This window comes from Helianthus annuus, chromosome 1, assembly GCF_002127325.2.
Source record: "Helianthus annuus cultivar XRQ/B chromosome 1, HanXRQr2.0-SUNRISE, whole genome shotgun sequence".
Taxonomy (NCBI): Eukaryota; Viridiplantae; Streptophyta; class Magnoliopsida; order Asterales; family Asteraceae; genus Helianthus; species Helianthus annuus.
The window spans coordinates 40,429,847-40,454,213 of NC_035433.2; the positions used below are offsets into that span (position 1 = coordinate 40,429,847).

The window sequence follows — 24,367 nt, forward strand, 5'->3', positions numbered from 1 at the left end:
AAAAAAAAAAAAAAAAAAAAAAAGACTATTTCTTTTAGCCACAGAAGCATTACGTCAAGATAAAATTAAAAAAAAAAAAAAAAAAAAAAAAAAAAAAAACCCTTTAACAACTATTAGTGAAAAGGACAAAATTTGTAAGAACTTTTGAAACAAAGGACAAATAATCATAATCAAAGTCAAATTTTAAAGGATCTAGTCCATAATTTATACAAGCATAAATAAAAAAAGTCATAATTATGGTTTTTAAAAGTTATTAATAAGGTAAAAGAATTGTAATTTACTATTTTTCAACTCATGTTGTTTCAATATAAGCTGCAATCTTTTTAATAAGTTTAATTAATTGTAAAAATACAAATCCCAGCACCCAACTCAATATATTTTTGTTTCTCCGTTAAATTAACTCATATTTCATTTTTTAACGTAAATTTGGGTCACTATCGTACCACTACCACCACTACCACTAAAATAGTAGAAAGTAAAGTTCCATCATTGGACTAAGAAAACCTAATAAATATGAGAAAAACTCTTTTGTGAGAATCGAACCCAGGACCTCATAGTCCTTACACTTTACCCCAGTGAAGATGTCACTATGCTATAATACTATGGGCAAAACTTCATAAGAAAAAGACTACCAGGAGTTTAGGACCACTATATCACGTGGTCATTTGTGATGTCAAAATCAATCACACGAAAATTCTAGTGTCCACTCATACCTACCAATGGTAGAGCTTTAAAAGGATTGTTGGATTCTCTAAATGCAACTATGATTATGAGTTATATATTTCGTTTTTGTATTTTCTTTTGTAGTTATAAACGAATTACGACTATTAGGGTTAACAACCGACCAAGAGTCTAGTTTGATGTTGTTGATAGGCTCATAACAACTATTAGGGTTAACAAATGATAGCTTAATTCCATAATAGAGATAAATACTTACGCTATACTGTATACATCTGAGAAGACGCCCGAAATGCCTATGTTACCGAACGGGGTTGCTAGGAACACCGCACCGCCCCTCAGCTCCCACTGATCACATGTATCCCCATGGTCTCCATCAGTTGCGTCGCTACATATTTTTGGACGTTAGAATTAAATATTTGACGCAGACCATTGATGAGGTAAAAAAAATTAGTTTTATTTTTTTTAACGCTGTATGAATAACCTTATACTCCATAATTTCCATGCATCTTCTACTCTTTCCTTGAACAAATTATAGACGTACTCCTCCTTGACATCATGTTCCATCATGTAGCATTCCATTGTGGATACACCATCCTTTCCTTTCCCTTCCTACAATTTTGTTCATGAATTTTACCACTGATCTTATCACATTTACTTAAGAACAAAAATCAAAGTTGTACGTACCACAATGTCATCCATAATCCTACCGATTAGTGATGCAGATTTTATAAGAGGAGGAAAGCTAACGGCCCACTTGAATGCTTCTTGTGTGACTTTCTCACCCATGCTCACAAAACTTGTTGGAATAAGCATTTTGTAGCCTGCAGATACAAATGAAACGGATTCATGCTCCTCTAATGTTGGTTCATACCTCTCATTTTTCCATTTTGCTTCAATCATGTAATGTCTACTCAACTCTTTCATCTGCATTAGAGAGTGACACATTTAATTAATCAATATAGTCAACTATTTCTCTGTATAAAAGAATATTACAAACATATAGAGACTCAAACTAACCAAATCTTTGGCATATTCAATTTGATATGCTTTTCCTTCACTTTCCATGATTTCCTCCATTTCAACATATGAATCCAAGAATATTTTGTATACGAACTTCATGTAATCCGGAAGTGCATCGATGCAGGTAACTGACCACCTATTCTAAATGTATACTTAAACTACGATTTTGATAAACTAACGTGGTATTAAGAGTTTGACTCTACATACTAGACGTTAAGTGCATGTTGTTGTAGACATTTTATTTACATACCTTTGAATAGCTTTGTTGAAAATCTCAAGTTCCTCATAAGTTCCGTAGCAATCATAAGTGTCATCTAAAATTGTTGCTATTGTCATCACTTTTGTTAAGAAAATTCTAGAACGGGAATATTGAGGCTCAAAGTAGGCAACCAATAGAGTTCAACCAATCTGTCTCTTACATAATGTAAATTCTTTTGAGGCTCCAAATCTTTCCACCACCTACAAAAACTAGAACACAAACACCACAAAATTTACACCATTTCAAATCTGTAGTAATAAGTGGAATGATTGAATGAGAAAATAAACACACTTGGAGACTTGGCTAAGCTCTCTTTTGTGCAAAGATTGAAGCCGGTTGAATTCCAACTTTGCAAGTCTAAGCAAGGATTCATTATGTGAGTCTTGTTGTTCATAGAAAGGTATGTATCGCAACGCCTCTAGTCTTGGTAACCTTTTCCATATGGGCCGCTCTAGTGCTTCCTCTATATGCCTCGAAACAGACTGGGTACAGTTCCATTGGAGGGGATCCTTTGTTATTTTCTCAAGCTGGCCTTTTGTAAAAGCAAGAGCATCATCTAGTATAACTTCGCCTGGCACCCGCATATATGCCGCCTCATATAACTCAAGCATGCTTTCAACATCACTAGTTAAAGATTCCTTAAAAGATCCATCATTGTTCTTGTATTTGTTGAAAATATCTAATTTCATTCATATATAGATTGTTAGCTTCTTTTACATTCTGATTAATAAATTGAACCTATCACTACTAGAAAAGGGGATAATTTGCTACAGAAATTTCCTACACAATTTTTTTCGTCACAGATTACAACACCTTTATGACGAATTTCCTACAAAAAAAAATTTCATGATTTTGTTACAAATTTTCGATGCATCCATGACGAAAAACAAGAAAACCCTAATTAATTGATAGTTGCGTCACAAATCTGTCAGAAATAACCTACAAAAGGTTAATTATTATTCTTTACCGAATAAATATTTATATAAGCCAAATAAATAAGGGAAAATAATATCGTTTCCTACAAATTTGTGACGAAAAATAAGAAAACCCTAATTAATTGACAGTTGCGTCACAAATCTGTCAGAAATTATATCGTTTCCTACACATTTATGACGAAATATTTATTTTTTAATTAACTTAAACCATCCGTCGGAATTCCGTCACAACTTGTGACAAGTTTCCTACAAAAAATAAGAAAACCCTATTTAATTGACAGTTGCGTCACAAATCTGTCACAAATAATTTACAAAAGGATTTATAATTGTTTACCGAATAAATATTAACATACGCAAAATAAATAAGGGAAAATGATAGCATTTTTTCTACACAATTCTGACAAAATATTTATTAATTAATTAAAATAAACCATCCGTCGGGATTGCGTCACAACTTGTGACACATTTCTGATAAATATCATTGTATCAATACAATTTCCTACGCATTTATGACAAAATGCTTAAATCTATTGCAAATTGTCAAAAAGGCGTAGGAAACAATCCATGTATCAATACAATTTCCTACGGATTTATGACAAAATATAGATTGATAAATCATCCGTCGGGATTGCGTCACAACTTGTATGTATGCATGTGTGTGTATGTATGTATGTATGCATGTGTGTGTGTATGTATGTATGTATGTATGTATGTATGTATGTATGTATGTATGTATGTATGTATGTATGTATGTATGTATGTATGTATGTATGTATGTATGTATGTATGCATGTATGCATGTATGCATGTATGCATGTATGCATGTATGGGTGTATGTATGTGTGTGTGTGTGTATGTATGTATGTATGTATGTATGTATGTATGTATGTATGTATGTATGTATGTATGTATGTATGTATGTATGTATGTATGTATGTATGTATGTATGTATGTATGTATGTATGTATGTATGTATGTATGTATGTATGTATGTATGTATGTATGTATGTATGTATGTATGTATGTATGTATGTATGTATGTATGTATGTATGTATGTATGTATGTATGTATGTATGTATGTATGTATGTATGTGTGTGTGTGTATGTGTGTGTGTATGTATGTATGTATGTATATGTGTATATATGTATGTATGTGTGTATGTGTGTATGTGTGTATATAATTAATTAAACTATCAAAATTAATTTATATTAGGTTATAACACGTAAATAGATGCTATTTACAAAAACAAAGATGCTCATAACTAGGGGTGTGAATTTCTGACACGACCCGAAAATACGACACGAACCTAACACGAAATTCGTGGGTTTAGGTTTAGTCTAAACGGGTTCGGGTCAGTTTCAGGTTGAACCCGCGAACCCATTTAGCTAAACGGGTCGGGTTCGGGTCAACCTGGTCGAGTTGGCGGGTTGACTCGTTTAACCCCTTTATATTATATAATATTTTTTTACAATATGTTTTATGTTATAAATTAAATTGGGTATGTATTTTATGCTATAATTATAACAAAGAAAAAGAAATTCATATAAGATTTTATAATTTAAATGTAATTGTATTATATATATTTGTGTTTTTTTAAGTAAACTTTAAATTTAATACATTAATTTGATTTTTTATAGTTATTGTACGTATTAAGACTACCCTATATATATATATATATATATATAGGGTAAAGCTAGACAAAAAACCCTCAAATTCTTAGAAAACTCTGGAAACCCAAATCTCCCCCCATTTTTACCCAAACCTCCCGACATTTTTTTTTTGAAAAAAATTACACATGTAATATACATGTTTTAGAGTGTTTTGGGCCAAAAAAAACAAAAAAGCGCCGAAGGGATTTTTTTTAAAAAAATAAACAAAATTCAGTGCCTAACATGTGTTAGACAAAAATGCTGAAAGTTGCTGAATTTTTTTTTTTAAATTATCCCTTCGGCGTTTTTTTGATTTTTTTGGCCTAAAACTTTTAAAAACATGTATATTACATGTGTTATTTTTAAAAAAAAAAAAATGTCGGGAGGTTGAGTTTTCTAGGGTTTTTTATATAGATAGGGTTTTCTATCTAGTCCTACCATATATATATATATATATATATATATATATATATATATATATATATATATATATATATATATATATATATTATGTGTTTGAGAAGATGTAATTGAAACATTTCAAATGTCAAATGATAAAAATGATCATACATTCCTAAAAAAACAAGCAATCACTTAAAAACTTTTCATTTTACCAATTTTCCATTTCCCACTTCCCACGTACCTCTTCCTCTTCTCCATACAACAGTTAAGTTTTCAAAATACATTCTCAATTCCCACTCTTCCTCTTCTCTATTACGATTGTCCTACATAAAAACCTTACACCTCTTCCTCTTCTCTACATTACGATTGCAGGCTCGCTTGTTTGCTCGCCGCTCGTTTGCTCGCCGCGGCTCGTTCTCATCGGTGGTCTTGTATCCAATAATCTACAGGGGAACGTTTGCATTTGAAGCACAAGGTATGTGTTTCTGATCTGTTTTTATTTCTTGAACTTCTGTGTTTAGTTCTAAGTTTGAAGCCCTAGTTTGATATTTTGAAAATTGAAGCCCTAGTTACTAGTTTATGCATTGATATCTAATACGAATGTGACCTGAGTTAATAAAGAAACTCAACTCTTGAATATGCTTCACCAATCGATTTATCTAGATTAATTGTCACTACCACTTCATACTGGACCGAACCACCATGTTTTAGTTGTGATATTTTTATTAACTCTTTGAGTTCTGTACTAAAATTGTAAAAAACGAAACAACAATTTTGTAAAACAGTTAATGTGTTTAACTTATTTGTGTTTCTTGAACCGGACGGAATGGTACACCGTAACGAATCGTACCGAAATGAACTTGAACCGCGTACCCGCACCGCATACCCAACCGTGTACCCGATCCGCGTACCCGAACTAGCGAACCGCGAACCATACTAGCGAACCTCTGCTTAAGTGCTCTTAAAGCTGCAGGTTGTCGGCCCCAATCAGGGGTACTCGTTTGCGAAACCTCCTGAGCTATTAAATGTAGAGTGTCAAACCACACATCTTGACACAAAAAAAAGATGAATATTTGAAAGTAGAAGTAAGACTTAAGTAAATAAGTCAACTAACAAGAAAAACACAATAAACTCAGCAGGAAAAATCACGAAATGCTAGCTGGAACTGAATGAGTTTATATTAAAAACAAGAGCTGTAAATAATCAAGAATGTCCACATGTTGATCTGACAGTGGTTTGGTCTATATGTGTGTCTCTGTGTGTGTGTGTGAAAGAGGGAGGAAAGCGTGCGCGCTCGCAAGAGAGAGAGAGAGAGATGGTCCTGCACTGCATTTAACAAGACATCACCAGCAGAGTGTCTGAAGGTATTTCAGCACCAACACAAGGTTCCCTTTTTCTAACATAACCCTCCTCACTTAGCATCCTTAGAATCTCTTCATTCAATGATAAGAGGGCCTTTTTCCTTGGTACTTTGTTTATGATTTCTAGAACCTTGAGTCAAGGACTTGGTTAATAACCAATTATGTGGATCCAGTGTATGATGGGTGCAGAAACGGTGAATACAGTATTACAGTTAATAAATGAAGCATATGGTGAATATAGTTACTAAATGGTCCATAATTAATTAGGTCTTTAACTTTGAAAATCATTGTAACACATTATTAATTATCTAAACATGTTGATTTAAAGAGCATCTATATATTATCACATATATTAAAGTGCATCTATTAAGCCAGTCGATATATGTAACCAAATTTAAACTATGAACAAAGCTAGTTGATTTAAAGTAAATTGTTTATTAAACTTCTGTGCTAAACTATAATTCTCTTCTTAGCTAAACTTTTCTTATTATTATTATTATTGTTATTATTGTTACATTAATTTAGGTATGGATCGATAAATATGTCGCGTGATAGAAACTGGATGTACATGAAGAGAACCACTAGTGAGGGTCTCTTCGATCCGACATTCCAATGTCATGTCAACTTTTTCTTAATTATGCATATGCTAACGCACCTAACATTCAAAGAGAACTAATAGAAGGGGTCGAGGTTTCTAAAATAAGATGTCCATGTGGCAAATGCCAAAATCGTCATTTCAAGAAGAGATTTGAGGTTGTTGGTGATCTTTTCAAAAAGGCAATGTTTTAAAAACCGGTTTTTAGATCAAACCGGATTAGGCTAAAAAATGGTTCAACCGGTTGAACCAGGTTGTACCGAGCGGTTCAACCGAGTTTTCATCATATATAGTATAAATATGGCCCAAGGCTTTCTCGAGCTCTTGATCAAAAGAGTAGGCAATGCCGAGGCGTTGGATATCATTGACAAGTTTCAACAGGTCATTATGTTTAGTGGGATCATCAAAGGCTACCAGTATTTGTTTCCTCACTTCTTCTTTCAAACTTTGGATTGTTTGCTCTACTGTATACTGCTCTTCTTGCTAAAATTAATGGCAGCGAATCAAAGAGAAGGTGAAATACCGTTTTTTTTATTTAACCTATATATGTTTAGTATTTAAATATGGGGTTAACTTATTCTACAAAACCTATTAAAAATAAGAAGTGTAAGAAGTCATTATAGAGTGACAAGTGTCTAAGAACCTAAAACCTAAACCTACTACACCACCACCCAATACCTAAACACCCACCCACCCCACCACCACCGAAAAACCTAACCACCCCCACCCCAAAAAAAACTGCTCTTTATACACTTCTTATTTTTAATAGGGTTTGTATTTATTCTCAAACCTTTAAATATGTATTATTATTTTAGTCTCTGAATTCATTCACAATTCTCTTAATTTCCGATCCTACTTACCCATGTGGACATCACTGGCTTTGTAAGAACTTGCACGGGTAATTATATTTAATTATACCGAAAGTTGTAACATTTTTTTTTCTTTTTCATAATTAGTATAAATTTAACTGAAAAACTGACATCAGTTAGGATTACTTATGCATATAATTCATTTCCCTTCTTGATCATCAGTGATGCATAGGTCTGGAGGTCAACACGACAATAACTCTTGGAGAAATTAACTATTCCCATGACCAGCCATCAGCCATCAGCCATGGGCATGCAATTGTATTTATGTGTAACTCGTATGCATGGAAATTACTCTTGGTTATCAAAAATTTACATGGAAATCTACTGATTAAATACAGAGGCTTAGTGATAAATTACTCTTGGTTATCAAAAATTTACATGGAAATCTACTAATTAAATACAGAGGCTAGAGAGCTACTCGGCTCGGTTAAAAGCTCGAACGAGCCGAGCTTTAACGAGCCCGAGCCCGAGCTCGAGCCTGTAATAGAGCTCGTTAAGTTATCGAGCCCGAGCTCAAGATTGAAACACAAAGCCGAACCCAAACAAAATTTTATTTTTTAATATATATAATATAATAATAATAATAATAAAATTTGCGAGCCGAGCTCAAGCCAAGCTTTGACTCGTTTAAGCGACATTAGATTTAACTAGAGAGCCGAGCTCGAGTTCAAATAGGTAGACTCGAACCGAGCTGAGCTCGAGCTCGAGCTTCATAAAAACGTGACTCGTTTACACCCTACACATGTCTAAAGGTCGAAAAATTATAGCTAGTGGCCTCAATTTTGCTATAGGGGTCATACCTCCTCATAGACCAGAAACTGATCTTCCCATATACTTGGATGAAAGGTCGATAGGGGGCGAACAACCTCCTGTTTAACTTCCATGTTCTAAAGTATATTTTGGGTTTTGTATAGATAATTTTGGGTTTTGTATAGATAATGGCTATAGCCTATATTTAAAGATGGAGAAAAAACCACGTGCTTCAAGATATTTAAACCACGTATTAGAAAGACTTGAGTTTTTCAACAGAGACTTAAGTTTAATCCTTATTTGTGACACTTTAGTTGATTAGCCAATGAGTGATAGAGTATTGCCTCTTTGCAGAGGTGACATGCTTTATTTTGAGCACATCCGGGTTTTCGTTCCACCGTTTGTTACGCCAGAGAGTTCTGCTCTTGTAGTGGCACAACGACTATCAAGTGGCAGCATGCGATATGGTTTCCCAGGGGAACGTCCAAGCCAAACTCTGAAGCCAGCGTGAGCTCGGTTAAGACAACATAGTCTGGCCACAATGGGACAACGGAGCTCTCCAATTTAGGGAGTGCGGTAGCCTAATTCAAGAAAGTCGTCATCCCAAAAAAAAAAATTAAATACTAAATCTGAAAAGAATCGATTTGAAATATATATATATATATATATATATAGGGAGCCGCTAGAATGAGAACCACCCCGAGTTGTAAGAACCGCAAGAACCACACCATTCGGGTCGCCGTTTACCATGATTTTTTTTTACAACTAGATGTGTAAATTATAAACACATCCGTAAAAAAAAAAATTAAACGCCCACCCGAGGGGGTAGTTTTTTACACCACAAGTTTGGTGAAAAAAAAAAGAAAAAAAAATAAAAACACCAAACTTGTGGTGTAAAAAACTACCCCCTCGGGGGGGGGGGGGCGTTTAAATTTTTTTTTTACGGATGTGTTTATAATTTACACATCTAGTTGTAAAAAAATCATGGTAAACGGCGACCCGGATGGTGTGGTTCTCGCGGTTCTTACAACTCGGGGTGGTTCTCATTCTAGCAGCCCTCTATATATATATATATATATATATATATATATATATATATATAAAGCCAAAAACCTATTATTACAAAAATATATCAACGTCATAATTAAAAAAAATTGAGGAAATTGAATAATTTTTAAAACCTTTTACTAGAATTTGTTGTATGTATTCTCAGCCACTCAATGCATTACACATAGAAAAAAAATAGAAAACCTAAAATTTGAATTTAAAAACAATTATTTTTAATGTTTTCAAAAATAGAAATCTAAATACAACACCCAGAGAAGAAAAAATCACTACTAGAAGAATTGACATTTGCAATGAAATTTTACAACCGAAACAAATGGTTGCAAAACTATTGACCTATTTGGGAAATCTATATTGGTCGCAATAACTACGAACAATTAACGTTCGGTCGCAAAAAAATGGTTGCAAGTTTTGCGACTGTCTTGTTTTGTTGCAAATAAGATTCAAAATTAATTAAAAATAATTAGTAAAAATTAAATTTATAAATTGATGTAAAATAGTTGCAACTCAAATGTTTTTACCGTCTCTAAGGCGGTTGCAAAATTGTAAATTACTTTTTTTTTTAACTCAAATCAAATTCTCAGACTTCCCATCCAAACCCTAAATTGGGGATCGATCAACCGTATCGAAATAAAAATTTACAATATTTAGATTTAGATCTGTGGAGAAACAAGGAGATGGTTTGATTCCAATATATGGTCACAGAAGAATTGTCATTGCCATAGTTTCGGTGTCCATTCTTTTATTGCAAATCTTTTCTAACTATCCGCTTGTTAAGCTTTTGTATCTGTAAATTTATTTGTTTTTTTGGCGTTTTTCCAATTTTACGAGATTGTAGTTCTTGTCTGTAATGAATCACATGTTCAAATTTCAAACCTTATAACTCTTAGCGGACTAATTTCGGGTCATTTCAGATGCTAATTATGTGTGTCTGATTTGGTCACGTATCACATTCATGAATCCCTTCAAGAAAACGTATCAATTTCTTTATCTAACTATTTGTTTTGTATTGGTTATGGATATTGTGGTAATTACAGAGTGTAGCACCCATAGTTATGGAGATACTGAAGAAACATGCATGTTGTGATGAGTTAAGATCTAAGGGTTAGAAGAAACTATGCATTTGATTTTATTGTGTGTTTTCATTGTTTAGACTGCTTGTTCCACCTTCGTTCCTAAGGTATCGCCGAATTATGAATTATAGATAGAAGTGGAAAGTGATGAATTATACAACTGTGTATATGTGCTCATTGACAAATATTTAAGAGGATGATTTTGTTGATGCCGATACACCAAGTATGGGATCTAACCGTTCATGAAAGTCGATGGATAAGGAAATAAGGTTGTTACCTTGTAAATTTCTTGATGTGAATGATTCTATGAGTCGACGTGCTACATCTAAAGCAATTCTAAATCAGTTGCGTGGTTACTCGTGTGACATCAATTTCACTAGTACATATTTTTGACTCTGTAATTGCTTTGGTTTAATTAGGGTTTTGAATTGCTTTCATTGCACGAGTAATCTAGCTGTAGTGAAACAAGCTTTCTTAACTAGGTGAGTTCTAATGCCCTTTTTACATCTTTTGGGCTAGTATTCAAATGTCTTTATCTATACTATATTATAATGCATGAGAGAGGGGTATTTTAAGATACTCAAAAAATAAGAAATTATTCCCTCTTTATTTATAAAAACACCCCTAAAATGAGGGTAACTTGGTCTTTTAAACACTAATTATATTTTAGTCCCCCATATTATTACACTTAAATCCCTTTATTTTAACAAAATTATTTAGATTTATCCCCTTCCACAACAAACTTATAATTATTTTAGGTATTCTCGTCATATCTTATAAACTATAATGTTTAAAGAATCCGAAGGTATCATGATGACCTACTCATTTTTGTCGACATTTCGATAGTTGTCTTGGTCACTGTTGTTGTGCGGATTAAAATGTACAAGTAGATGATGCATTGGTGTACAAGTGATTAAAGCAATGTGTCGTATTTCCAATGCTCAAGACTCTCTACATTGTTGTCACTAGTATCAGTTTAATAATATTCTAACCCTTTTCATTCCGATTTTCGTTGATTAAGATTGTTCACCAGTTTGTTCCCGTGACAAGATTAAATTTCGAAACCTTGCACATACGGGTTTGAGATGAGCTTTGTTCGTATTCTATACGTTTGTGTATTTACTTGGTTGGGTGCACACACTTACATGGGTTAGCAGGTAGTAAATTGAGATCAAACAAGCTCACTTGTTTTATCTAATTGGTTGTATTAAAAAACTTTATATAATACCATATTCAACAAAACGGACTTTTAGTTTTCATAAAAAAAATTATAAAAACGTTTCTAAAAGCATTTTCATTTTCGTAAAACCTTTTTTTTTTAAAAGTTTTTTTAGAAGATTGGTAAATAAATTTTCCACCAACAAACTTTTAGGAAAAAACTCGATAATCTAAACATAATGCATCTTCAAACTGAATACCAGATTCTGTTGCATTTTTAGGGATTATAAGTACAAAAATACTCTTATAGATAATATTAGTTAGTTGAAGAAAGCTACAGATTATTCAATTCGTTAGTGTATAGGTTCTATATATAGTATAATTCATTATTTTTTTTTTCAATTCAAGAAATTTCTTGTTCTTTAGAATTTTTGGTTTACAGGTATTTCAATTTTCTATTGTGTATAACTTTAATTCATTCTTCTATACTCACACTTAACATTCATCTTATTTATTATTCCATTTTTTGGAGCTTCAATATTCATCCTTTCAGATCTTTACACAGGTATGTATGTTTCTAAAACATGATATATTTTTTGTTTGTTTTTTTTTTGTTTTTATATTATGTTTAACTGTGAACGTTGTTTTTATCCTATATTATTTATAATGGTAACATCATAAAATATGTAACTAAAATACTCAATATTTTTTTTCAGTTCCCCAAACTACTCCAGCTACTACTATTGATGTATCAGTTAAAGAGGAGAACATAGAAGAAACTCATCATCCAAAGGATGTAATAATCAAACAGGAAGAGATACAAGAAATTCCGAAGGACGTTGATCTTAATGATGACAAATGGTGGTTTGACAATATAGATGACATCCTTGAGATGTTTAAGCCGTATGATTACTAAATTGATCTCATCATGATGCAAAGTACTTGACACTTGAGCTTTTAGTTTTCAACTTTTATATTTAAGACTTATATTTCCTTATTCGTGTACTACTTTATATAACTTTTATTTATGTTTAAGACTTATTTTTTTATTCGTGTGTTACTTTATTACGTCAATGGTTTATTGAAACAATTGGTAACATAAATTCTAAATTTAATAATGACTAGATATGTGTAATACTTATGACATATATCCAGCACAATAATGCTACCATAAGTATTATACGAATAAGAAAACTACCAGAAACGAGTGCCGCAATGCAAAGTGTCACCCCCGCCGCATCGCACGGGCACCCTACTAGTTTTGTAATAATGTGAAACAACCGATGGTCCTCAGGAAGGTATACTTTGTATTAAAAATTAAAAAGGGGAAGAATATGCGAGGCCATAAGATGTGGGTACCATCACTGATGGGTGCCTTGTCAGAACTAAGTGTAAGGTGCATGCATATATATATAACCCCAACTATGCCTGCTTGAAATTCCTTTCAAGGTGTGGGGGTACCATTGATGCCGAGTGTAGTCAGTCATTGGTATATATATATATATATATATTATATATATATATATATATATTATATATATATATATATATATATATATCCCTAACTTCGCCCACTTAAAACTCCTTTTAAGTGATTTTCCCCTCTTAATTTGTAACTGTGGAATCGGCCTTAGCTACTCAGGAGAATTTGGGTTCCACCACTCACCGAAATCGTCGGCACGATGATGGTAATCTCTAACAAAGGGGGTTCAGATAAATCGGTTCTAGTGTCACCTATTTAGGATGGCGCGGAAATATCAATTTTAATTTGGGATATATTTTAATATTTTAATATTACCGTGACAGGTAATATTTTGGATGACTTGTTGCATAAGGCAAGTTGTGCAACTCTAGTAAAATCTAATTTTATGTTTGTTAGTTTTAAGTTTGAAACACCATTCAACTCTTGACTCAATTCAATTTTAAATACGCCATTTAAAACCACGTTGGTCGTCTATCATGACCTTGATTTTAAATTAATAAAATCTAATTTATTTGTGATTATAAACAAATCTAATTGAAAAAAGTAAACTTGTTTTATCTGTTAATAAAACTCCTTTTATTAAATTTATCTTTCCAACTTAAATAAAAGCATCTTTTAATTTTTATTGTGTTAAAATTTATAATTTTGTCGGTTATTGATATTTACACTAAAAAATGCAAACAATCACAAAACAAAACAATATAAATAAACTGAGGCACTCATTATTTTGTTCGGCTTCATTTGAGCCAATAAACATAAATCAAACCGATTTAAGGGACATAAAATAAACCATTATCTTGTCGGCTCTCACTTAGTCAAAGATCTCAATCTTCACATCCAGTTTATCTCCATCTTGGTCTTCAATATCTTGTCTCATCAAACTAATTGTACAACACAATAAACCTAACTATAACAAAGGTTTCAAATAACCCGAAAAATATACCAAATATTGAATCAAAATAAGAAAAAAACCACAAACACATACAACCACAAGTTCCTAGGGTTAATCCTAATAGTTCGGGATATAATTGTGTGATAAGATAAAGGAGAATGAAAGATAAAAATGGGTGAGCGGATAAAAAGAATTAAATAATAAATAGTAGTTTGTTGTTTAGAGATAATTATTAGTTTGAATTAATAGGTTTATCTTGTTGTTTTATTTATTGGTTAATTAGGTATTAGAGTTGGTATTGGTTAAGGATAACTTGTTTAGCAAGTAATTATTTAGTATAAATAAATATGTTAGGCTATGTAATTCTTGGGTTGTTTTGTTTTAGTTCAATAGTAATAAAGAAAAAGAGTCATGATCTAGTTGATCTTAAAATCCTTGTGTGTTTTGCGGTTTTGATTCGATTTACAACACAAGAAACCCTTGTAATAGTTAGATTTATTTTGTTCTTCTTCGTGTTCTTCGGTTTGTTGGTAGAGTGTGCAACAAACCAAGAGAACCGGTGAGACGTCTGTCACGTTCTTTGGAAATATCAGCGACAAGAGACACGATGGCGAATGATCTTAGTGAGATCAGCGGAATAAAGGACATGCAGTGGTTGAATAATACACACCAAATAGCACAAAATTAGTTCCACTTTGTGTGTTTCGTTCAATACCTATGACGGCAAAAACCAAAAATAATAAATAGAGGCGAGGTAGTTTTTACTTGGGAACATAACACAATTAATTTTCTAATGAGGTAGTGGTTATTAAAACACATTCGGTGAAAACCGAATCTCCCACCGAAGAAGTTTCAAATTCAAATTAATTTTCTTGTTGTAACTTACCAATTAATTAGTCAATATCCTAGCTTGTTTAGTCCCTTGATTATAGCTTATTAGTTCCTAGTCAATAGCTCCATTCATGTATATATGTAAACCTTTGATCAATGACAAAACACAAGTTTGATACATTTATATGGTATCAGCCAGGTTTTGCAAAACCTAAACACAACCACCCTCTCTTCCATGGCCGATAATGCTATTACCACCACCACTGTGACCGCCGGCACTGCAGCCACACAATCGGTCACCATGATCAACTTCCCTTCATCTCTAAAACTCACTTCTACCAACGCCCTTGGCCTGCTTCCCACATCCACTTCCGCCCCTAGCCAACAACCCTTCCTTGTTAAATGCCAATGGTGTTTTACCAAAGGACATTCATTAACCTTATGCCAATTATTTAAGAAAGCTCATCCCTCAGTTACACCTCCAACCTACAACCGATCCAATAACCAACCAAAACCCAAAGCACACATGATGGCAACACACCCCACCGTGGACTCCGATTTATCTTGGTTGAAGGATAGTGGTGCTTCTCATCACATTACCAATGAACTTAGTGCACTCTCTATGCATAGCCCATACGATGGTACCGAGGAACTTATCATCGGTGATGGTTCGTCTCTTAAAATTACTCACATAGGCACCATGACTCTTTATTTTTCTAATGTTCCTATTGTTCTTAAAAATGTTCTTTGTGTTCCTTCTATCTCCCGTAACATCATATCTATCTCTCGCTTATGCCTTGATAACAACATACTAATCTTATTTTGCTCTTCTTATTTTGTAATCAAAGACTTTCCCACTCGCCGAACCATTCTTTGGGGAATCACTAGTCATGGTCTCTACGAGCTCTCATCAACCAAGTCTCCTCAAGCTTTTCACTTGCAAACCACCAAGAATTCTTCATGGCATCACCGCCTAGGTCATCCACATTTGCGTGTTTTGCAACATTTACCTTCCTTTGCTCCCTTTATTTCTAGCAAGCATGAATCATGCAATTCTTATTGCATTAATAAAAGTCACAAACTCCCCTTTTATTCATCTTCTTTAACTTCTAATACACCTCTAGCATTAATATTTTCTGATGTTTGGTCATCTCCAATTACATCTTTTGATGGTTACAAATATTACATAAGTTTTGTTGACCATTTCAGAAAATACATTTGGATTTATCCATTAAAACATAAATCAGACTCTCTTAATACTTTCATTTGATTTCAAAAACTTGTTAAGAACTTTTTCAAAACCAAAATTAAGCAATTATTTTCAGACAATGGTGGAGAATACATCAAACTATCCTCTCACCTAGCCTCTTTTGGCATTTCTCATCTCACCGCTCCTCCTCACACACCCGAACACAATGGCTATGCCGAACGTCGTCATCGCCACATTGTCGAAACCGGCTTATCACTACTTTCTCATGCTAAAACGCCTCTCAAATTTTGGCCCTTTGCTTTCACCATCGCCACTTATCTCATAAATAGATTACCCACCCCCACCTTGCATAATGATTCTCCTTATTTTCGCCTTTTCTAGATCTATCCAAACTATGAAAAATTTCATAGTTTCGGTTGTTTATCATACCCTTGGTTGCGACCCTACTCAAAACATAAACTCGAGTCTCAGTCAAAATCGTGCATCTTCATCGGCTACTCATCCTCTCAAAGTGCTTTCCATCTCCTTGATTCCCTCACTCATCGAATCTACACTTCCCGTCATGTCCATTTTCTTGACCACATCTTTCCCTATGAATCCCTTTCTCAAACCTCTACCCCCATCTCACCCTCACCCGATACTTGGTTACCCCTCACCACACAATCAATTTCCCTTTCTACACCTTCTTCCACTCCTCTTCAAAATTCAACCCTTTTTAATCCTACTACCACTGCTTCTACACCATCTACTTCAAACCCACCCATCATCACCTATCAAAGGCATCCACCTCCCAACCAAACCCACCCCACTGAACCCCCTCAACCACCCACCAACTCTCTCACCAATACCAACTCGGCGCCTCCATCCCCTACACACATCCCCTCGGACTCGTCCTCCTCTTCCCAACCCACTGAACCCATTCCTTCCTCTACACCCGAATCCACTACTTCTTATCAAACCCGACCTACCCGTAAACCGAACCCAAAGTATCACAACTGCGACTTCGTCTTATACCACTCTACCACTCATACCCTTCCCGAACCCACTACCATTACCCAAGCCCTCAAACAACCATTATGGCGAGAAGCCATGCAATCCGAGTTTGACGCTCTCACACGTAATCAAACTTGGACACTCGTTCCTCCCGATCATGCTCCTAACCTTGTTGGATGCAAATGGGTCTACCGCACTAAATTCAAACCCGATGGTTCGGTGGACCGCCTAAAAGCACGACTTGTTGCTAAAGGCTTTCATCAACGTTCCGGTTTAGATTATGTTGAAACCTTTAGTCCCGTGATTAAACCCGCCCCCTTACGCCTCATCCTTGCCATAGCCACTTCTTTCAATTGGCCTCTATGACAACTTGACATTAACAACGCCTTCTTACAAGGCACTCTAACCGAATCGGTTTACATGTCTCAACCAACCGGGTTCGTGGATCCTTCCTACCCTACACATGTTTGCAAACTTAACAAGGCTATCTATGGTCTTTGCCAAGCCTCCCGTGCTTGGTATGAGGAACTCAAACACTATCTTCTATCGGTTCACTTTAAACCCTCTATCTCCGATCCCTCTCTCTTCATCAACAAAGTCACATCTTCTCCTATCTTCATTCTAGTTTACATTGATGATATAATCATCACCGGCGCAAATCCATCTCTCATTAATTCTTTCATCCAAACACTTGCCACTAGATTTTCTCTAAAAGATCTTGGCGACCTCTCCTACTTCCTTGGTATTGAGGCCATTCCTCATAACCATGGTCTATTCCTATCTCAATCAAAATACATTATTGACATTCTCACAAAAGCCAACATGAGTAATTGCAAACCGTCGCCCACACCGATGTCTAGTTCCCCTATTATCACCGTATTGGATGGTGACCCCTTACCATCCCCAACCGAATACCGTGCCTTTGTTGGAGCATTACAATATTTATATTTAACCCGTCCTGATATCTCTTTTACAGTTAATAAGCTTTCACAGTTCATGCATAAGCCAACTACTACACATTGGGAAGCTTTGAAGAGATTGTTCCGGTATTTACATGACACTCTAAATCATGGAATATTTTTCAGACGTCACTCGCCTCAACAGCTCCACGCCTTCACTGATGCGGATTGGGCCGGCGATCGACCATCTTACCGAAGCACAACCAGCTATATTGTTTACCTCGGTCAAAACCCAATCTCATGGAGTTCTAAACGCCAACCGATACTGGCCCGTTCATCAACTGAAGCTGAATTACGAGCTGTAGCTTCCACAACAACCGAAGTGCAATGGCTCATCTCCTTTATGGTTGAACTCGGCTTCAAATCCACGGTTACCCCTACCATTTATTGTGACAATCTAAGTGCAACACACTATTCAGCAAATCCAGTTTTCCACTCACGTATGAAGCACCTTGCCTTAGATTTTCATTTCGTTCGTGAAAAGGTTCAAGACGGCACTATCCGCGTCACTCACATCTCCGGAAATGATCAACTTGCGGATGCTTTAACCAAACCTCTACTACGCCAACGGTTCCAACTTCTAACCTCCAAGATTGGTCTCCTCTTACGATCGTCCATCTTGCGGGGGCATATTAGAACACATTCGGTCAAAACCAAATCTCCCACCAAAGAAGTTTCAAATTCAAATTAATTTTCTTGTTGTAACTTACCAATTAATTGGTCAATATCCTAGCTTGTTTAGTTCCTTGATTATAGCTTATTAGTTCCTAGTCAATAGCTCCATTCTTGTATATATGTAAACCTTTGATCAATGACAAAACACAAGTTTGATACATTTATAGTGGTGGAGTGGTTGGTGAAAGACTTGATGTTCCTTATGACCCAGATTCGACTCCCACTCTCTCCATTATTTTCTGCGGCACCCAGGTGAAGGGCGAATACGGGTGGCGCCGATTCGTCTTAGATGGGAGGCGAGGTTTTACCGATTATTCCACTGTCATGCTTTCGGGCGGGTGAAGGTCGGGTTTCCATGTATCTGGGAGAGCCAAGGGGCTGGCGGCGGTCGAGTAGTCGATCTTGGCCACAGCTCCCGGTGACATGGTGGTTGGCACGCCGTTCCTTGCCGTTCAGAAAAAAAGAACACAATCAATTTAATTAATAATTTGAAGCAAAAATCAGTTAAAAGTATGATTGTGGCCCCTCGATTAATTTGTTCCACATCCGCGGAATCTCACATGCAAGAGAATTGAATTCATCAACGATTAATTAACTGAATTATATCAATTAAAAATCAACTGAATCAAAAGGTTCTATCAGAAAAAGATGCACGGCAGCGAAATATGGCGATCGGAACAAAATGATAGGTCAATTTGAGTCTTGAAAAGCTTCAAAGGCTCTGATACCTATTGTAAGTCCCAAATCCTTAAATCTATAACAACAGTATCAAACTAACATAATCAATTAAGTATAAACTAATGATTGTGTGATTCAAGAACAAGAAGATACTTAATGCATAAAAGCCTGTTGATGCAACAAATAATAGACCAAGGATGGTAGCTGGGCTGGCTAGGCAAAAGGGTTGAAGGGTTCAACCTTACCTAACGCAGGTTGCGGGGTCCCCCCACGTTTGCAAGACGTGGAAGGAGGTTCACTAGTTTGTTCTTGTTGTTTGCTATGGATCCTCTTCTGAAATGTGTTCAGATTTGGATGAAGGAGCAAACAGAATGTGTGTGTTGGAAGTGAAAGAACGTATCTTGCAAGAAGCAAGTACTGATGATGTATGGCCAGAGATTTCGAGAAATCAAGGCTGGCCTGGAATGTCCCCGGAAGTAAATGAAGTGTCACATATATAGGAGAAGGCATCTCCCAAAGAGGAATGCATTTGACTAGTGACCCTGCTTGCAGTGAGGGGCTTACCCTTTCGGGGGTTAAAGCCTTTTGACCCCTGGATAATAGAGTGTGCTCTGCAGACCTGCATTGCTTTTGCGGCTGGTGGGTTGGTGAAGTGATTTCGAGGATGTGACTATTTACTGTTCTTGCACTACTTTACTTCACCTCATCGATTTTTCAACCTTCGAACCCTTTAACCCTTTGAGTACTCAAGTATTTTAGTCATTTTATTTTGTCTTGAGCTACCCCGTCATCAGCCCCCCAAGTCAGAGGTTTTTGGGGAATTGCTCAAAGACGTCTGACTTTTATACGTGTATTTTACTGTCCAAGGGCTTCAGAGGTTCAAAGGTTTGAAGGTTGGAAACGGTTGGTGTTTTTGAATTTCAAAATTTTGACGAGACAGTTGACAAGACCCGTGGCAGTTTGTCAGGCGGCGGTTATTAATTCCGCCCTTTAATAATTATCTTTTATCTCATTTGTTTACATATTTGTATTAGAAGATTATCACTTGCTCCTTTTTCTCTCAAGTTTTCCCCCTTTTTCATATCAGGTCAGTTTGCTTTGCTTATTTTCTTGTTAAGTTATTCATATCATGGGTGCTCGTAAGGATATGGCAAAATCCTTTTTCTCGACTGATCCAAGAGGAAGTCGATTTGTTTTGTATGTAATGGGGTATAGGGAAGAAGTATAGACCGGTTGCACCGGCCTGTGATAAATCTATCAATGAATGTCCTTCTAGTATGATTGCCTTATATTGTTGACATTTTGAGTTCTCCAATCTTCGCTACCCTTTTTCCAACTTTGTTTTGAATATTTTGGAGTATTACTGAGTGTCTTTTGGTCAGATTCACCCCCTTGGTATGGCTAGGGTTTAACATTTTGAAATTTTGTGTCGGGCCACCGGGTATGACCCATCTCTGTTGTCTTTTCGTCGCTTCTTCCGGCTTGCTAAGAATGGTTATTGGTTCACCTTTGAGACCAGTCAAGTTGATATTTGTTTAATTTCCTCCATGGTTTCTACACTTGGAGTCTGGAAGAACCGGTTTTTCTAGGTGTCGGAGGAGATTGTTCCTTTCAAACTTGTTTGGAGGCACCCAGATGCCGTTCTGAATGAACCGGAGCCTGTTGCCTCTGACATAAACACTCGTTTTTTAGAAACTCTTAGGGAGTGCCCTTCGAGGCTTCGCCCCTTCCCTGAGCATTTGTTGGTGTTGTTGGGTATAAGTAAACTGTGGGAAAAGGCCAACCGGCATCCGGTGCTTATTAGAGATGGGAAGGGTATGCGTTTATTCTTTTCTTGCCCTTTTTACTCCTTTTTTCGTTGTTTGCTTATGTGCTTTTTTATTTGTGTTGCAGTTATGTCTGCTCTTGATTTCATTAAAAGCGATGATACCTCTGATGTTGGCTTTGATGATGTTGCTGCTACTCCCGGTGAGAATGTGGTTGTTAAGGGTTCTGATTACAGGTTTGAGGGTTCCGGGTATGTGAATGTTCCGAATGTCAAAGGCTTTACCAAGGCAACTGCTTCCAAAGGTTCCACTCGTCGCTCTCAACGCCATCTGAAAGGTGTTGAGCAGCCTTCTGGTTCAGAGCCTATCGTTGTTAGTGATGATATTGAGGTATCAACGGATCAAGCTAAGGATGTTGACAAGGGTAAGGAGAAGGAGTTAATTGTTTCAAGCAAGAAGAAGAAATTGATCAAGAAAGGTGCCACTCCTGCTATTCAAGGTTCGTCAGTCAAAAGCGTTGAGAGCTTCTAAGGTTCAGAAGGTCAAGACATTTATGTGCCTAACTGGGGGGTTAAGGTTGGTGATAATTTTAAGGATCCGGCTGTTTGTGCCGAAGCTCTGGCTCATTTTGCTCCTCCCGGCGTTCGAAGAGCCATATCTGAGATGGAAGCTGATCATCTTATTTCTAGGATGATGCTAAGTTCTTGCAACCTTTCTGCCTCTTTGGCTGAAGGTGTCACTCGTTTCGCTAATGGGATGCAAGAATATGAAGAAGCTTCCAAGAAGAAGGATAAGATGAACGCTTCAATTGCCGAGATGAAGAAGGAGATATCTTGTTTTGCTGAGAAGGAGGAAGCATGGTCGAAGAAGGTTGATGATTTGTCTAAGCAGCATGAGATTGAGATGAGTGATTTTAAGAAGAGCTTTGAGGCTGATCGAGAGAAGCTGAAGGCAAGCAAGGAAGCTTTGTTTGTTCAACAAAGGGCTTTTGATGCGGAGAAAGAGGGTTTGAAAGCTGCAGTTGCTCGAACCACCAGTGATAATCAATGGTTGATTGAGCATGGCTTTCAACAAGTTGTTACCTACCTTCTCCACTGTGACAACTCGAGTTTCCGAGATTTCTTATTTGCATTTATTGCACGTTGACTGTTTAGTTCCTCGATTGTTTGACTTGTAACTTTATACGTTGTGATAAGTTTAAAAGTATTCTGATTGTTACAATTATATGTTTAGTGATATAATATGAAACTTGTTGAAAAACTTAGACTGTTAAGCCATGAAATGACCCGACAAAACAGATGTGTTTGGCCATAAATCATCACGACAAAACAGGGTTTGTTTCGCCATCCCTAGCTGTACAAAACAAGTCGTTTCGCCGGCCCAGTGTTACGCGAGGCCCAGTAACGGCCCAGTACGTTACACTGGGTATTTAACTAGTTCTACGGGTTATTTGTTACAACTTTAGCAAACAAGGAACCCTAGAGCTCCCTTTCTCTGTTGACGGCAATCTTGTGTTCCCGAAGCCCCCAAATCGATCAAGTTACTATTCTGTTCATCGTGGTTAGTGTTTAACCTTTGTGTGATTGTTGGACTGTATCATCGTTAATATTCTTGTTTGAATTCATTAGGAGTATGCTAGATAATGTTGTATTCATGATTGATTGATGAATTAGCTAAAATGGAATTGATTATCGGTTACGGTTCTGTGTGTCGGATTGGATTGTTTGTGGTTTAATCAGTATATAGATTAGAGATTATGTTAGTAATCGTCTATGCCATTATTCATGAAAGGTACAAACATGTTTCTGAATGATGAAATTGTGATGTGATATTCGTATGCTAGATTGTCTAAGGTTAACAGATGATTATGTTCTGATTAGTAATCAATGCTATCGATGATTTGCGGAGTGACTGTATGATTCTGTATGACGGCAATTAGGGTTTTCTGGACGTAACTGTTATGTGACGTAACTGACTTTTGACGAAACACTCGATGACGAAACTGGCATGGCGAAACAAATGTGTTTCACCGACACCAATCTTGACGAAACGGACAGGACGAAACACAAGTGTTTCGCCGAGACCAATTACGACGAAACAACCTTGACGAAATAGAAGTGTTTCGTCGGAGAGGGTTCACGGCGAAACAGGGGGTGTTTCGCCGAATGGGTAATCTGCACAGTAACTCAATTTAACTCTGTTAAGTGTTAACTGGATTGATTAACTGACGTTAAGTGTAAAGTATGACTTGTATGAACTTGAATATGTGCCTTATGTTGTTCGTGATTGCTAATCCAATACTACTGTGATGGTATATGCTTACATGGACTTAGTGGATATAAACTGATTATGTATACGTGTGTACTCTAGGACTTGATTGATTAACTGTGAGCACATACCATAGCATACCGAGCAAACCAAGGTGAGTTCACACTCTTACCAAGGCATGGGATTCCCGGGGTTGGGAATGGGATTGAAAAATTACTCGTACTTACATTATTACTGGAATTACGTACCACTGACCTCGTTAGGAGAAGGTCACTTATAGATACTGCTAGACTAGTAATACATGGGAAGCCCCCACTACTCTTCGCACACATGCTTGGAATGGCCGCGATACAAATACTAAACTTCGCACACATGCCTGGAATGGCCGCGATACAAATACTAATCTTCGCAAACATGCCTGGAGGGCCGCGATACAAATATAACTAGTCTAGAATACATGGGAAACTCCCACTAATCTTTGCAAACATGCGTGGAGGGCCGCGATACAAATATATATATGATACATGGTTTACTAAACAAACATACGGTTTACGAAATGAATACTATAACTAAACAATCAACTGTGAACTCGCTCAACTTGTTTGTTGACTCGTTGTTGCCTGCCTTGCAGGTCAATAGGTACAAATAGAGCTTGCACTGGGAGGCGCGGTCGTTGTGGACATGGATCGTGGATGCCATGTTAAACACTTATCACATTTCAAACTTATTACTTAAGTTGGGTTTTTACATTTAACATTGAGACTATACATTATTGCTTCCGCTACACACTTGA

The 24,367-nt window shown here is 36.1% G+C and overlaps 1 pseudogene; it reads right to left on the minus strand.

Annotated features, from left to right (window-relative positions):
* Positions 1–585: 585 nt before the first annotated feature.
* Positions 586–2,649, minus strand: LOC110944984 (annotated as a pseudogene).
* Between the last annotated feature and the right edge of the window lie 21,718 nt (positions 2,650–24,367).